The 15434-nt window shown below is 35.1% G+C and overlaps 1 long non-coding RNA gene across 1 annotated transcript in view; it reads left to right on the forward strand.

Annotated features, from left to right (window-relative positions):
• LOC124777920 overlaps positions 1-15434 on the forward strand; it is a 105060-nt gene that overhangs the window by 66829 nt on the left and 22797 nt on the right. Inside the window, exon 2 of the long non-coding RNA XR_007015803.1 lies at positions 6069-6212. This is a non-coding gene — a long non-coding RNA (uncharacterized LOC124777920). The remainder of the gene's footprint in view (positions 1-6068; positions 6213-15434) is intronic.

The raw sequence follows: 15434 nt of genomic DNA on the forward strand, positions 1-15434 counted from the left end.
TAGTGGGAGATGAAGCAGCTTGCACAGGATAGAGTAGCATGGAGAGCTGCATCAAACCAGTCTCAGGACTGAAGACCACAACAACAACAAACAACATTTCAAAAGTCTAATGTGATCTGAAAATTAACAGGTTATTCATAAAATTGATTCAGGTTTATTTCACTTACGCTTTCTCATACGTTCAGTTGCCTCCAAAAACAACATACACTACGTGATGAGAAGTATTAGGACCGCCAGTATAAAAGGTGGCTGGGAGCATTGTGTTGTCGGCAGAGGAGCAGTAACAGCGGAATGGGTTGGTCGGCAGAATTCTGTGACTTCGAACGTGGTCTAGTCATTGGATGCCATCTGAGTATCAAGTCCATCAGGGACATTTCAGCAATTCTAGAGCTATCCAAGTCGGTTATTAATGATGTGGCTGAGAGGTGGAAACTCGTAAGAATGACCACAGCTAAACCAGGACCAGGTAGACCTCATGTACTGACGGACAGGGACTGTTGAGCATTGCGGAGGGTAGTTGTAAAATATCACATGAAATAATCGGAAACAATCACTAGCGAGTCCAAAGTGACATTAGCAATCCAATTAGCACAATGACTACGTTATTATTATTGTTGAGTCTAAGGTGCTACAGCCATGGACTGTGCAGCTGGTCCCGGCAGAGGTTCGAGTCCTCCCTTGGGCATAGGTGTGTGTGTTTGTCCTTAGGATAATATGGGTTAAGTAGTGTGTAAGCTTAGGGACTGATGACCTTACCAGTAAGTCCCATAAGATTTCACACACATTTGAACATTTATGTTGTTGTTGTTGTTGTTGTTGTTGTTGTGGTCTTCAGTCCGAAGACTGGTTTGATACAACACTCCATGCCACTCTGTCCCATGCAAGCCTCTTTATCTCCGAATAACTACTGCAACTTACATCCTTCTAATTCTGCTTAGCGTATTCATCTCTTGGTCTCCCTGTACGATTTTGACTCCCTGCACTTCCTTTAAATGCTAAGTTGGTTAAGTTGGTGATCCCTTGATGTCTCAGAGTATGTCATATCAACCGATCCCTCCTACTAGTGAGGTTGTGCTACGAATTTATTTTCTCCTCAGTTTTATTCAGTACCTCTTCATTTAGTTACAGGATCTACCCACCTAAAATGGTTCAAATGGGTCTAAGCACTATGGGACTTAACATTTGAGGTCATCATTCCCCTAGACTTAGATCTACTTAAACCTAATTAACCTAAGGACATCACACACATCCACTCCCGAGGCAGGATTCGAACCTGCGAACGTAGCAGCTGCGTGGTTCCGGACTGAAGCGCCTAGAACCGACCGGCCACAGAGGCCGGCCTCTACGTACCTAACCTTCAGCATTCTACTGTAGCACCACATTTCAAAAGCTTCTATTCTTTTCTTGTCTAAACTGCTTATAGCCCATGTCTCACTTCCATACACGGCTACACTTCATACAAATACTTCCAAAAAGACTTCCTAAAACGAAAATCTAGTCAATAGCCTTTCGATCCCTGTATTTTACCCCTTCCACCATCAAAATTTGAAAGTGTGTATACCAGTCGACATTGTCAAAAGCTTTTCTCTAATTCTACAAATGCTAATAACCGAAGGTTTGCCTTTCCGTAACCTATCTTCTAAAGTACGTCACAGAGTCAGTATTGCCTCAAGCGTTCCTGTGATTCTCCGGAATCCAAACTGATCTTCTCCGCGGTCGGCTCCTGCCACTTTTCCGATTTTTCTGAAAAGAATTCGTGTTAGGATTTTGCAACCATGACTTATTAAACTGATAGTTTGGTAATATTCACACTTGTCGACACCAGCTTTCTTTGGAGCTGGAATGATTATATTTTTCTTGAAGCCTGAGGATATTTCACCTGTCTCATACATCTTGCGCACCAGATGGAAGAGTTTTGTCATGGCTTGCTCTCCCAAGGTTATCAATAGATGTGACTGAATGTCGTCTACTACTAGGGCATTGTTTCGACTTACGTCTTTCACTACTATGTCAAATTCTTTTGGCAGTGTCATGTCTCCCATCCCGTCTTCATGTAATTCCTCTTCCATTTCTATTATATTGCCTGCAAGTACACCTCCGTTGTATAGATCCTCCATATACTCGATCCACCTTTCAGTTCTCCCTTCTTTGCTCCTTTTCCATCTGAGCTCTTGATATTCATACCACTGTTTCTCTTTTCTCCAAGGACCTCTTTAATTTTTCTGTAGGCAGTATCTATCTTTCGCCAAGTGATACTTACTTCTAAATCCTTACCTTTGGGCTCTAGCGATTTCTACTTAACCATTTTGCACTTCCTGTTAGTCTCATTGTTTAGATGTTTGTATTTCCTTTCGCGTGCTTCATTTGGTGCATTTTTATATTTTGACCTTTCATTAATTAATTTTAATATCTCCTGTGTCATCTAAAGATTTCTACTAGGCCCTTCGTTTCACCTATTTCATACTCCGCTGCCTTCATTGTTTCGTCTGTTAAAGCTACCCATTCATCTTCCATTTGACACTTTTCCCCTATTTTAGGCAATCGTTTCCTAATGCTCCCCCTGAATCTTTCAACAATCTCTGCTTTTTTCAACCTATCCAGGTCTGATATCCTTAATGTCGTAATTTTTGCCGTTTATGTAGTTTTATTCTGCAGTTCGTAACCAATAAATTGCGTTCAGAGTATACATCTGCCCCTGGAAATGTCTTTCAATTTAAAATCTGATTTCGAAATTTCTGCCTGACCACAATTCCTGTTCCTGCTGCCACTGAACTTTAATAACTCCCACTATATCTAACTTCAACCTTCCATTTTTAAATTTTTTTACTTATTAAGGGATCTAACTTTCCACACTCCGATCCGTAGAATGACAGTTTTGTTTCTCCTGATGACAACATCCTCTCAAGTAGTCCCCACCTGGCGACCCGATTGGGAGACTATTTTACCTCTGGAATATTGTACCCAAGAGGATGCCATCGTTGTTTAACTATATTGCAGAATTGAATGCCCTTGTGAAAAACTGTGGCTGTAGTTTCCCTTGCTTTCAGTTGTTCGCAGTACCAGCACAGCAAGGCCGTTTTGGTTGATGTTACATGTCCAAATCAGTCAATCGAGCATCTCTTGAAAAGGCTGCTGCCCTTCTTCAGGAACCACACATTTATCTGGCCTCTCAAGAGATATCCTCCGATGTGGTTGCACCTACGGAAAGCCTATCTGTATCGCTGAGGAACCCAGATCACCCCACCAACGGCAAGGTCCATGGTTCTGGGGGGGGGGGGGGATGACTGTGTAGGGAGTTACAAGAATGGGGTGCAATGGTCGAACAGCTCGTCATAAGTGATGCTTGAGGTGATGTGAAAAGCGGCGTCACTGGACACTGGGTTATTGGAAACGAGTGATACGGAGTGATGAACGGCTCTGTAACCTGTGGCAATCAGATGGAAGTGTTTGGGTTTGGCAGATGCACAGAGAATGTTATGTCATCATATGTAGTGCCATCTGTGAAGTAAAAGTGAGGTGTTGTTATTGTTGAGCGTGCTTTTCATGATTAGGATGTGGTCCTGTTGTTGCGCTTTAGAGAACGCTAAATTCGCAAGGATATAAACACATTTTATACCATTGTGTACTGTGTACAGCAGAGGAACAGTTCGGAGACGATGGCTCATTGCCACAGCATTACAGTGCACCCTGTTACAAATCAGCATCTGAGAGGCAATGGTTTTTGGGCAATGACATTAGTGAAATAGATTGACCTGTGATGAGTTCAGACCTGAACCCAATGTGACACGTTTAGGATGATTTAGGACGTAGCCTTCGCTTCTGACCCCAGCGTCAAACGTCACTACCTTCTCTGGTTTTGCTTGCTGAGGAAGAAATGCCTACCATTCATCCACTTTCAAGCTGGACCCACCTCTGTTACTGTCGTAATAGATGTCCAGGTATTTTAATGAGATAGTGTATCAAATGCAGCAGAAATCTACAGGTATAAATTAGGTACTATATTAACCAAATTTCTGACTTCATGTAATACACAGAATAAAATGTCGTAAACAATCAGACGCCTCTTGAACAAAGCAGAAATCGTTTGCTTATTAATTTCACTGCTGATAAATATTACGAATTTAAAAAACAAATACTCATTATCCATAAACCGCTATTAAAATATCCAAGGGCGCCTCCATCCAGTCTAAACCGAAATGCACAGCACACTGTAGACTTAAAGACTGAATTTGGATTGTGTATCAGCCATCATTGCTATAGACCCAATAACACATTGAACTAGTTACACATCAAACAAGCTTCAGCATGTGGAAAATATAGTATCTTTGCTCTCAGTGAGATTGTAAGATTCTGACCATGTAATATACACACATCACAAACACAAAGCAAATAATCTGAACCAGCTCACCAAAACTGCTAGCCTGTGATGCCATATTCCTTATGCCACTGAGAATGAAACATCACAACCGTGCCATGAGGACTATGAACTGGAACAGAGTTTTTTTAATGCTGCTTAACTGTATGCTACCATAGTGGCTAAATGCTTATTGGTTGATGCACCTAGATGATGTATGACCATATTTTCGACCAAACCTCACACAGATAACACCGAAAGAATTGCGACTATCTGTAGTCGGTGTTGGTATGGGACCGCCATTTCATAGTTTCTGTAAAGACTAGTTCACAAAATAAAGTGAGAAGTTAACTGAAAATCTAAAGGCAGCTTTGTAGGTCAACAGTATCAAATTATGGGGGTTATGTCCTGATAAATTCAGCTGGGAGGACCATATTATAGACCTGCTGAAATGAACAAATAAATTTGTGCTTGAGATCTGTATATTGTCATGCAAGAGGGATGGTAAAGCTGACATGCTTCGCTTACTTTCATTTCAAAAGATAAAATGGTATCATATTATTAGGGTAGCTCATCAAGCAAAGATAATTTATTTCAACACTAATAGTGTGTGAAGTACAGTGAGTATAGTGTCCTAGAGAGGCCTGTAGTTCCAAATACTTCTACTTGGTATAAATTAAACTTAGTGATATATTTTATGAATAATGTATCCATCATTAAAAAACTACACAGTTTATGCAATACATATTTAAATGAGAAAAATCCACACAAAGGCCTAATGTAAATTATTTATGTCTAGAATTGTCTCTAGCGTAGACTCAGTTGATTTATACATTATTAACAATTTTACACAACATGAATGCTAGGTATTAACTTACTTGTGCACATCTAGAACACAATAATGGAATTCTTGTAACTAAGCATTTGAAACTGTCTTTACTTGAATATGTTTGGCTAGAAAAGACTTGGAATCATGTTATGTATGTTAGACTGTATACTTACATTTTAAAGCAAATTTTTCATTCATTTAAAAATGAAAATGTTTGACTTTTCGCATTCTTAAATATCATTGGGCATAAGGTCTCTGGAAAGTACATTAGCGTTCAACCTTTGTGTGTATTATGTTTTTCCAACATTCACCACATCCTTGAGAATCTTCTTACTAAGGGCCTATGAAATGAACAGTGTAAAAACAAAGAAAAAAGAGGAATGTGCTGTTCTTGCGCTGTCTAATGTTGCTACATCTAAATTACCACTGAAAAGGCATGTACATGAAAGATTGGCGTTCCTGCACCAAAATATTTCAGCAAGCTGTTTTGACAGCATCACTAGTATGCTTTCCACATCCTAGTTCCATCTACAAAGCACAAACACATCATTTCCTTGCTATAATTACGAAATCTGTCACGGATTGATAAATAACGATTTGCTTGTAAAATGCATGTAGTCTTATGTTACAACATTTTGAAAATAAACAGGGTAACATTCTCTGTTAAAAAAATTGTGTTACTGATATATCCTGTCTAATTGATTCGAAATGGTTTTTTGCAGAGTAACACAATTTTATATGTTTCTATTTATGTCCCATTTAATTAAGAAAAAGGGGAATTGCCTTGATATCGTCTGCAAACTCTTGGATTCAGTTTTTTTCTTCTAGGAGTCAAATTGTATGATAATTTATTGCTACAGAAATGCATCTGTTAATTTATTTCAGGTCCAAGGATTGTGTATGATAGCGCATTTCTTCTGCAGCTGAGAAACTCTCCATTATCACAGAAACCACCAAAAGACCTCGCAAGTTTTCCAAATGACATTGTTAAGGGGACTAATGCCTCGTCCTCAGAGGAGACCCCCACAGGTTAGTTAAGTACATACAGTTATAATTCAAGATCTTATTAATTATAATAGCATGTGTATACAAGGTTTGAAAGAAAATACAGTTTGCACTTGTAAGACACCGTTTGAATTCATATTCTCGCTCTCTGCTAGAAAATATTGTGTTCAGTGTAGATTTTCTTTTTGAAGTAGGAGGTTATTACAAAAACAGTCCAGTAATAGGAGCTGCTAATGAGGCATCAGGCAGTGTGGAGGGACTTATTTTCAAAATATCAAGAACTCAGTCTTTCAAAGGTACACAACAAGGTAGTGCTAGAATTGGGGTAACATGAGTCTGATACATCATGTGATTACCGACACACACTGAGCAGTACTTACAGATCAAATATGTAAATGTAGATGTCAGGAGAATGGACAGATCTGCGATATTATTGAGTGTGTTGTGAGCAGAGGATAGATTAGATTAGATTAGTACTCATTCCATAGATCATGAATACTACACTTTGTAATGATGTGGAACGTGTCAGGTTAATAAAAGGTGTCTATACAAGATATTACATTAGACTAAATATTACATGACACTCAATAATTTTTTGTGGAGGTTGGGAAATTACCCACTTACTATATCCAAAAATTCATCTAATGAGTAGAAGGAGTTGCCATTAAGAAATTCTTTTAATTTCCTTGTAAATGCTATATGGCTATCTGTCAGACTTTTGATGCTATTAGGTAAGTGACCAAAAACTTTTGTGGCAGCATAATTTACCCCCTTCTGAGCCAAAGTTAGATTTACAGGGTGGTGAGAAACAATCTGAAAAGCTTGTAAGGGTGTTGCTAGGTAGCTTGTTCTGAAAAATAATTGTTAAGAAAAAATTCGGTATGTTGCGCCATTTCCAAGTTAATTAACACTGATGTTAGTCAACCAGGCCATTGCATGCACAAATTCAAGCTGCCTGCCAGAGACAGTGCCACCAAACATGTTCTTCATTTGGTTTCACAAAACCAAACAGAATTTCGGTACAAAAACTGGACATGGGATTTTAGTTGAAATCGAAACCCAGCCATACATCGAGCAACCTCATATGCTATCATCTATGCTATGAGAACAACTGCCGCTAATTGTATCCAGTGGGTCACAGCCACCTAACATAAATGCTAACGAAAAATACCTGTTAAGAAAAAAATTCTTTGTGTTGCACTATTTCTGAGGTAATTAGCACTGATGTTAGTCAGGCCATCATGCACACAGATTCAAGCTACCCGCCAGAGATGGTATTGACCAGCATGTTCTTTGTTTCCTTTTCTAAAACAGAACAAGACCACGATACAGAAACTGGTCATGGGATGTTAATAAGGAATGAAGCTGAAACAAAGGCTGAGCAGCCTAATATACTATCATTTATGCTATGAGTACAACTTACACCAACTGCGTCTAGCAGGCCACTTGAATTTGCTCATGCAACGGTCTGATTGGCTAAGATCAGTGCTAATTAACTCTTCGCAATGTACCTAATTTTTTCTTAACGATTATTTTACAGTGCAATCTGCCCTGTAACACCCTTACAAGTTTTTCAGACTGCTTCTGACCACACTTTATAGAATACATGTGCAACAAAACTGTGTGTGGGAATACACAGCCAGAAATATGCTGAAGAAAAGGTTCAATACCTGGTCATACACACAACTCAGATAAACCATAATAATCTTTCATACCTAATTAAGTTGACTAGGTCTATGCTGACATTGTTTCTCCTTCTCTTTTTGATGAGTTCTTTAGTATATAATTTCAGTTTTCCAGGTAGAAACCTGTATGATATAACTGATATGTTGAGAGTATACTTAACCTGATATTTGTGACTGAATGGTTACCAACATTATACAGTTAACAGCTAATGGAATCTTCAAACCATGAGGGTGCTGATATGTTTACAGTGTGAGTACATCTCTTGACCTGTTCTGTATGGATCTGGTATATTTTCAACTATGTGTAGTTGTGTGTAAAAGTTAGTGTGATCTGTGACATAATTTCATAATATTTTCGCATTCCTCCTTTTTTCTTTCCAAACAGATTATATGATGATGATAGTAAGTCGATACAGGCAATGATGCTACTTGAGTGACGTGAGGTTGAAATATAAAAAGGCTCATCAAGGTCTTGCTGTGATAGCAGTTGTGAAGTTATCTTAAACGTTAACCATTGTTGTGTCCTCCACTCTTTAATACTTTTAATGTTTACTAGTATGCCTCTGACGTCAATCGCAAATGTAGCATGGCAGAACGACTATCTATGCAATATTATCACCTGTTGAGTTACAAATCCCAGAAACCCATCTCCAACCTGAACTTCCATGTGAGCTTAATCTCTCACCAATATGCTCCGATTCATTAGCAGACAACAAAAGAAGTCGATAACAATGTATGATGTAAGTTTAACTCGTTAAAATCATCTAAGAAAGCCCAAACTATCTTCCCATGGTAACTTAGATTAAATAAATATAAATCATTTGGGTAATTACGGACTTCAGTTGAAGTGGACCGAAACGAGAATAAAAAAAATCGTCATAAATTAATCTTATCAGTGCTGCATGTTAAACTTATTTCTGGAGAAACGATTAACATGGAGGAATTAACTAGCAGTAGCCTCCCAAAAAATCTCAAGCACAGATTGTCCAATTATACAATAAGCTAAACGCAAGTCTTTCTGTGAGCTAAAGTCCCAAAATATAGCACAGTACTGATCAACTTAGTTGTCTCCCTGTAATGTTTTATAAATCCTGACAGTGGCTTTCTCACATGATTAGATTCTTCATGGTCAAAACAGCTCAGAAATGTAATCAAGTTCAGAAATGAACTATCTTCATAGAATACCAGTTTGCAACTGACACTAGCTTGCTTGAAATATTTCTAAGCATGGAGTGTCATACACTCACAGAAATTTTTTCCACAAATACAAGTCACTCCTGTAGTTTCTCTAAGTCATTTGATTAGTCCTTGTGAATTATTTAGAGTGTTTAACATGAACACCTTCAATGTCCCTAAACTATATTACTGAAGTGCTGTTGTCATAAACAGAGCTGCTAATTCCTAATTCCAAATTCTGCCTGACATGTCTTAACCTTAATATAACTGACATCTTTTCGTAGTTGACTGCCTCAAATTTTAACTCATAAAAGTACACATATGATAAAATTAAAACGTTAGCTACTGTCCTGTACGTTTTGTTATATTATAACGAATAAGGCTGCACTGAGAACTGGTTCACTGTTACAACGAACATCATACAGCTATTTATACTTATGTTTTCCTCCTCAAGAGTAACCAGTTTTAAACACTCGTTTTTTGTATGCAACACAAACCATACACACATAAATTTTGAATAAATAGGTAGAAACAGCATTACATGCCATTTAAATTAATAACCTCATGGTAAATCATCCCACCAGTAGTTTATTAGACATATATTAATTAGTGTTCATAATTTTTCACAGGAATTACTACATGAAGAGAAATAAATATTAAACTTTAAACCCTGAAACTAACTCAGATTTCCCTACAGAAAAATCAAAAGGGATTCAATCAGTTCCAGCTTAAGGTAAAGCAAAACAAGCTAAAGACATAGGAAAATAAATAACATCAAATCAACAATAAAGCTGATAATTTATAAAATCAAATATATTAAAACTACCAATTAAAATAATAAAACACAGTAAAATTAAAGCTAATATAACTTTGTAAAAAATTTGATATGATATTGCACTGAATGTGTTGCTAGAAAGAACGATCAATTGTTCCTTTGGACATGCTTGCACATCTGAAGAACAGGTACTCTTGAAACCGCAGCTATTATGAAATACATTAAGTGTATTTGTAGTTGCAAATACAAACAACCATGTCTCCGTAATGGAAAGACGACAATGTAAATTTGTGCCAGATCATGACACAGACCTGTGTTTACCATTTTACATGAGTGGTCGCCTGAAAGTCGCTGCCTGGTTTCTGCAGATAAATACAGTATTGCAGTGCTTGTGTTGTTTAGAAGAACGATGCAATGTCCCTCTGGACATGCATGTATGGTGGTGTCTGGCCATGAATTGTGCACAGATAGACAAAGCAGTTAAGGCAACCACTTACGTAAAGCAGGGACTCTGGTTTCCAGTCTGAGTCCAGCACAAATTTTCACTGTCATCATTCATTATACAGCTGAAAATTTTTCATATTCACAACTGTGAACAGATTTCATGTATATATCATATCAAGTAGTTCGAGCAGCAGGTCATAATGAACCTAATAAACAATAATTTTAATTTTACAATCAACCAGCACTTATTACAGTGTAAACACATATTCTAGCTGAATATAAACAAACTGTAAGAAAAAGAATATATTTAAGTTAAAAAAGGAAAAAATTTTGAAACAGCTGAAAAAGAATAAAATTAAAATGGGAGAAAATAATAAATCAAATAATTTGATAAAATATGAAAATGTTGCTCCTTAAAAACTAATTTAATAGCATAACTAAAGGGCTGAGGAACACCAAGCATACTTACAAAGACACTTTCAAATCTGAATGCAACCCCAAAACCTTTTGTATTAATGAACATAGGAAAGCTAACCTAAAGCAAAGGAAAAAGTTTTGAAATAAATATAAATAAACCATAAAGTACTATATGTACAAAAATCTACATAAATTAATTATCAAATACATTAATCTCCAAAATCGCAACTAACTAATTTCAATTAGAAATATAAAAAAATATTTTAGCCTCATGGTCTCTTCTACTAGTATGGGTACAGACAAGTAAGGATGGAAATTGACCTGGCTCACCTCAGTCTGAACTCAGAATTTAAAGGTTGAAAAGACCTAATTCTTAGGTTCCTGCACCCTGAATGTTTCTTGATCGAACTCTGAGGTCATAATCTGCTTTTCAGTATGAGTTCTCGAAAAAGGTTACGCTGTTATTCATAAAGTAACTTTACCTTATGATCAGAAATTATTGATCACATAAACAAACAAACACCATCCAAACAGTCCCTGAAGGTCCACCTGTACTGACCGTCTGCAGTGTCATCCTCAGCCCTTAGACTTCACTGAACATGGGTACAGGGGGCTCAGTGCACTGCTCTCTCAGCTCGCTGTTGGTTTTCAATCAAGTAGCTCCTCAATTTGCCTCACAAGGACTGAGTGAATCCCGCTTCCCAACAGCACTCGGCAGACCTGGACAGTGACCTATTCAAATACTAACTGTGCTCGACAGTGCTTAACTTTTTTGATCTGACAGGAACTTGTGTTACCATTGTGGCAAGCCTGTTGGCAAATTTTGGATCATGGTGAACATAAAATGTGATTTAGCAATGAAGAGTTCTATTATTCCTCAAGTCACCCCAACAAAATGCTACCATTAAGTATAGAAAGAGTTTAAAAAACTATATAAAAAGGACAAGTTCTATAGGGTCATCTTATCCTCTAGAAAAGTTAAGGGCCTTTGGACTAAAAAGTTGAATTGTAAAATTTGTTAAGGAACAATTGATGTCTCATCAAGCCATTCGTACTAACCCCTCATTAAGAGAGTAAATTTTATGCTATGTTTGTATGGTCAAAATACCATGGTTCTTTAAAACTTTGTCAGTGAGCAGACCAGACCCTACATATTGACATGAGAACATGTTTCTGACAAACAGGAATGTATCATATCTGGTTAGTTTATTATAATAAATTAATAACAGCAGTTATAAAACTAAAAATTACTAATTTCATCATTATTACAAAAATCTGAAAATTAAGTTTTGAATCTCAATAAGAACCTAATATAATAATAAGATCCAAATCAAAAATAGTGAATGTAAGCATAATGTCAAATATAGCTAGTTTACAACCTATTATTATATTTAAAATTAACTAAACTCTAGCTGTAAAGCTTTTCCCCTATTTTTCTTAAGAAACTAGATACCATAGAAATGATTAATATTTGAAAAATTAACTAAAAAAAATTATGATGCATTAACTCCAAAATTCTGAATCAGATTAAATAAGTATTTACATTTAGCCACCCCCCTAATACAAAATCCGTGTTAAGGAAAATTTTTCTTTATGAAACCTAAATAATTCACATTCCAGAAAGAGTGGAGGGTGGGGAGGGGTTTGACGGATGGTATATAAGAACATGTGGCATTTAATATTTCATAATCCACTTACATTACTAATAGACTATAGCATAAAAAAAGTCTTACAAAATGTATTTAGACAACAAACACAATAAAATAACTCTTTATTAAATAGTACAATAAACAAAAAATTAATATAAACATTAATCAAGATATTCTGATGTATGCAGCATAATTTTGAGTCTAAGAGTAATACTTTAGTAATGAGTTGCATCCTGCACCTCTTCCTAAATACGCTTTCCAGCACATCTACGAACTGAAGAGTTATCTAATTTGAAGCTATAATTTTAAAAATGTTATAGAATAATTAGTAGAGATGTATACACATCTCAGACCAATATTAGTCAGATTCACTAAATTAAAATACCATCAAATCCACCATCATTAACAGTTTTTCTATCACCAATTTGCAGTAAACAAAAATGTATTATAAACTATCTGGTCTTAAATATAAGTTTCTCTTCAATGTGTAATATTTTATAATTATGAATAAAGAATACTAACACTAAAAGATTTTCTGATGATAGTTATGTACAAATAAGTAGACTCAATTATGTTATCAATAATGCTGTAGTTTCCTTTGGATGGAAAGATGCTACAAAATTCTTTCAGTTTAAGGGCTTTATGTATTGGTACCCTGTTAAGTGTAATTAACAGTGAATTTAAATGGCATCTTATCATACATTATTTTTTGACAAATTCATGAAAACAGCGATAACTCTTTTTATATTTATCATTATAAAGTCACAATTCAACTCTGTATTCATAAAAAGATACTGTTAATCAACAGTATTCAGTTTTATCGATTGTATAACCGCTAGCACTAACACAAATTCCAATTACAAATCGACTGAAAATTCCAAGATCTCTTGGGAATTAAATAAATTACTCCATAAATGTATGTTTAGTCTAACGAGACTGTGATAATGCCAAATAATTAAATAAGGAAGAATGAAACTTTTGGAATACTGAATAATCAGTTATAATTTCACTTAGCTACTGAATTCACTTTACCACAAAAAAGTCAAAAAAAGAAAAATGGTATTAAAATATGTAAAAACATCTGTATGACCAAAACAATTTGTCTATCATCTTTAAATAAACATAGATATCAACCAGTATCGCAAAAAATTTATTACATATAGGTTTTATAATTTAGTCATCTTTTATCATATAATAAAGGAATAGAAAGTAATATAAATTACTTAAATTAATTCAGTCTTTACCTTAATATGATATACATTAATATAATATGAAAGCGTTGATATTAAACAATACGTCTATTTATATCAATGAGATTAATTATTTTTTAAATCAAATCGAAATCATATTATTCATATTAAGCTAAGAGTTTCTTTGGCAATAATAATTTTATTAATCAACGAAATGTATTTATTAGATCTAATTATATATATATATATATATATATATATATATATATATATAGTCGGAAGAAGGCAATGGCAAACCACCTCTGCTACGACCTTGCCTAGTACAGTGGTGCAGGTCTCCCTCATCATCCCTTATGGTCAGTTTCTTTTTTCATTGACAAAGTAGATAGCTACGACTTTTTATAACTTTTTAAATGAGAATCATATGTTAGTATGAACTAAATAAATCTTGTAATCAATTGTTTAATTATATGCCCTATATTGAAATGCGTACATCGAAAAATAAATCAGAGAAATTCCACTTGTAAAATACAAAAAATTAAATTATCTCAAAGAAGTGTATATGAAAACAAAAGGAATAGATCTTCAATTTTTTATGTAACATAACAAAAAATAATGGAGAGCATAATTAAAGGGTTACCTTGATAGAATGAATAAAGTGATCAAAGTTTCCCCGTTAAATGTTAAATAAGACAGAATTAACCATCTCCTTTAGTATCATAACCAATGTGCATCATAATTCTTGATTAAGATTATAAAAATGTAAGATAAATACCCTAATAGTTTCATATCCCATTGTTAGAGGTATTAGTGCTCCCATTTTTAGTGGTCAACAAATCTACAAAACATCTAATGATATCAGTATTAATGATATGAACAAACATAGTCATTCTTCAAATTCATATAACTCATCAGTTACATTAATTATTGTTCATGTAGTAGTATCAACAATAGCTATATTTTCAATTTTAACGATTCAGATGAAATATCCAGTAGGATGAAAAATAAAACTTATGCCAATTGTAAGAATTAAATTTAGGTTATTGGTAAAAATTGGAGTTACTCAGTTTCATATTCAGTATCCATAAGTTAGAGATGTTTCAAGATGAATTATTTGTGTAGCATTAATAATATGACAAAAATAGCTCCAGAAATAGGTACATCATACTCCACACGGTTAAGATAATTCACATTTACTAAATCTGTTTTAGAAACTATTATTTGTAGTTTAGCAGGCTTACATCAATAATCATTATGACAACTGCATGCAAAATCACCAGTCTTAGATTTTGGTTCAGATAACTAATTTTTTAAAAAGTTTGAGAACTGTTCTTTTTATCATATACTAAGACTTCTTTTAGCTTTATTTATTCAACAAAAAAACAAATCTATTCAGCAAGAAACAGGAAAAACAGGACATCAGTTTATAATATTTTATCATCATTATAGTGAGGTAGTTCACCACCTTTTGTTTCATTTCAGCAAAATGTGATGTTATTCAGTCACTTAAAGACAATCACATATGAATTGTAACAACAATTATAGTAGCACTAACAACTATTACATTATACTATAATTTAATTATTATGTTTTCAGGTCTTATTGTATCTTGCACAATAAATTTCTGATCTGAAAGAATTAAATCCAAGAAATCAAAATTTATTTTATCTATAACTATAGGGTCTGCCAGAAAATGTATACACATTTTCTGGAACGAAAAACTGATCACACAGGTTGCCCAACCTTCAGTTTAGGGTATGGTTACTTTAAATGTTCAAAACGTTCACTGTTGGTGCCTATAAAAATAACAGAACGACGTGTGGTCGCTGCAACTAAGTCTGTCAATGTTACAGTGGAGATCACTGCACGTGTTGCTGTAATCTCCTGGCGAAATTCCTCCAGCGTGCGTG

This window comes from Schistocerca piceifrons, chromosome 2 (genome assembly GCF_021461385.2).
Source record: "Schistocerca piceifrons isolate TAMUIC-IGC-003096 chromosome 2, iqSchPice1.1, whole genome shotgun sequence".
NCBI lineage: Eukaryota > Metazoa > Arthropoda > Insecta > Orthoptera > Acrididae > Schistocerca > Schistocerca piceifrons.